Source organism: Macadamia integrifolia, chromosome 13, assembly GCF_013358625.1.
Source record: "Macadamia integrifolia cultivar HAES 741 chromosome 13, SCU_Mint_v3, whole genome shotgun sequence".
In the NCBI taxonomy this organism is placed as follows: Eukaryota; Viridiplantae; Streptophyta; class Magnoliopsida; order Proteales; family Proteaceae; genus Macadamia; species Macadamia integrifolia.
Genome location: NC_056569.1, coordinates 28,074,892 through 28,077,252, shown reverse-complemented (window position 1 = coordinate 28,077,252; position 2,361 = coordinate 28,074,892). Strand labels below are relative to the sequence as shown.

Here is a 2,361-nt window from a genome sequence, read left to right as displayed (position 1 = left end):
CCCCCCCCCCCCCGCCCCCCCACCCCCACCCCCACCCCCTTTAGTTTTCTTTCGAATTTCAGGTCCCTGATATACTTGTACCGTGATTGTCTGTTGGGCTTGGCAGCTGTAACTTATTCTTGGTCATATATTGCTGGCAACAGAAGAGGTGTTTTCAGGCAGTGGCGGTGGGGGTGACATGTTTTGGATGCATGATCAGAGATTCGTGCTCATTTTTTTTCTAAACTAACCCTCATGGATACAGTAAGGCAGGTAACTTGTGTTTTTTCCCGCAGAATCAAGCCTCAAAAATGAAGTTTTACCCCACCATGATCACCAAACAGATGCCTGAAGCAATTTCGTAAATAGTTGCCTTCTTGTGGGATTAATGTATAATGCCTTGATCTACCCTGACCTAACTCTAGATAACGCCTACTTGACATGTAGGAACTCCAAACGAACTCTTGGACATCTCTTAGCATGTAAGCAGGGTTTGAAAGTCCGATCCCGTCTGGCCAATCTGGGTTGGACTGATCCTGTACATAAACTAGGTTTTGTGGGGTGCCACTGGATTGGTTAGGATTGGAATTGGCCGGAATTGATATCATCCATGCTGTCCAATCTGATCTGATCAGATCAGATCGATTCGGCTGGATGGATCCGGATCTGATTCCTGTTTTTTAAGCTGGTAGGTGTTATCAGTTTCTGTGTCGTTTTGAGATGAGTCCCTTTGGGGCTAAGAAGTCATTCAAGCAGGCGGAAGGTACCTTTTTAATAGTTTTGGCACGAGTCTTTTGTATGGTCTTTGCAAAGAAAAGCGATGTTTAACTTGCTCTTAGATGATTTGGTATCGTCTGGCTGTAGAATGGAAATGTATGCCTTGGAGCCTCAGGATTTTGAACTTGGAATTGGGCTTGAATGGTTTCTGCCATTCTGATCTGATCAGGAATCAATCTCAAAATCCTTATAATCAGCTGCTCTGAAATTTCATGAATCAGGATCAGTCCTGGCTGATTCTGATCCAAATTGGCCAATCCATTTCCGTTTTTTGTAACCATGAATCAAGCAATAGCGTTGTTCTTCTTTGAGTGGGAAGCTCCATGTATCTTAGGATATGATGATAGATGGCAGAAACCAGCCAGAAATGATCCCAACGTTTATGGTTTTTTTGCAATGGGAATTGGATTGGATGAATCTCCTTACTCGGATTGGAATTGGTTGAGTTCGATTTGAATTTCTACAACCCTCCCGAATTGTTCAAATTCATGTTTGGTTTATGTCCGTAGTTGTTTCCTTCATTTAATCAGTAAAATAACGGAAAATTAATTTGGGAAAATATTTTTTTCTTGATTCCAATTTTTAGGGTTACAGCTGATTACAGGCCTTGGACGAAGCAACAATTGGTCAATGGTCTGGTTGGACAGGTCTTAATATGGTCATTCAAATCTCAAAAACTCTTATTAGGCCTCATCTCTGGTATTTACACTGAACACAAAGTTTCAAGAGTCAGGAATCAGTTTGGTGAATCAAAATCGACAATGATAGATCCTGATTCTGATCAATTCGATATGGTTAATTCACACCCAAAAACCTTAGAAATTCGCCATTTTTGGATATGAGGATCGATTCTGAGTTGAGTTTCTGATCCTAACCGATTCGATAGTCACGGAAGGCTTCTTTGGGTCATTGGGGCTTTTAAATAAGTGAGTCATAATGCATGGTTAAATAGATCTATTATTGGCCATTGGCAATACTTTGAAAGGCTTTTTTGGTCTTTCTGGGTCGGAAGAGCCATGGGGACCAACCTCACTGAAAATCACCTAGAGCCGATAGGACATTTGACCCCCCTCACCCACCTCACACTCGCTTAGTCAGGACACAGGGTGGTGGTCTGTTCCTTTTTTTTTCTTCTTTTCCATGTATTAAAAATGGTTAATTCTGGTGTGACTAGGCAGTTATACAGAACTGTCCTTTACATGGCATAGAAAATATAATAGTGGGGATAACTTTCTGTTGGGTAATGCGGTCATACACCAATGCAAGGGCCAATGAGAATAGATGGGAAAGCATCAACAGAGAAAAGATTTGTACTTTCCATATTAGGGGAGGGGTGGTCATTTTACCTCTCCTAAGTCTAGGCGTAGGCGTCGTACTTCCAGACGTATTTCTTTTCTCATATAATATGTTACAAAGGTCCAGCAAAAAATTTTCTCAATGAGTAAAATCATCATTCTGATTAAGACAAAATCGTCAACCTGATTATTCAACGATTGTTTGATTACACTATTAGTAAGTTATACTATGGTTTTTAAGTATGGTATCGCACCGGCTGATATGGTATAGCTATCCCCCTTTTTTTTTTGGGAAACTATATTTTGATCC

General features: G+C 40.9%; 1 protein-coding gene across 1 annotated transcript in view; it reads left to right on the top strand.

Annotated features, from left to right (window-relative positions):
* LOC122059152 overlaps positions 1 to 817 on the top strand; it is an 18,359-nt gene extending 17,542 nt beyond the window's left edge. Inside the window, exon 12 of the mRNA XM_042621838.1 lies at positions 107 to 817. The gene's annotated coding sequence lies outside the window, so the exon portion shown is untranslated. The remainder of the gene's footprint in view (positions 1 to 106) is intronic.
* Positions 818 to 2,361: the final 1,544 nt, after the last annotated feature.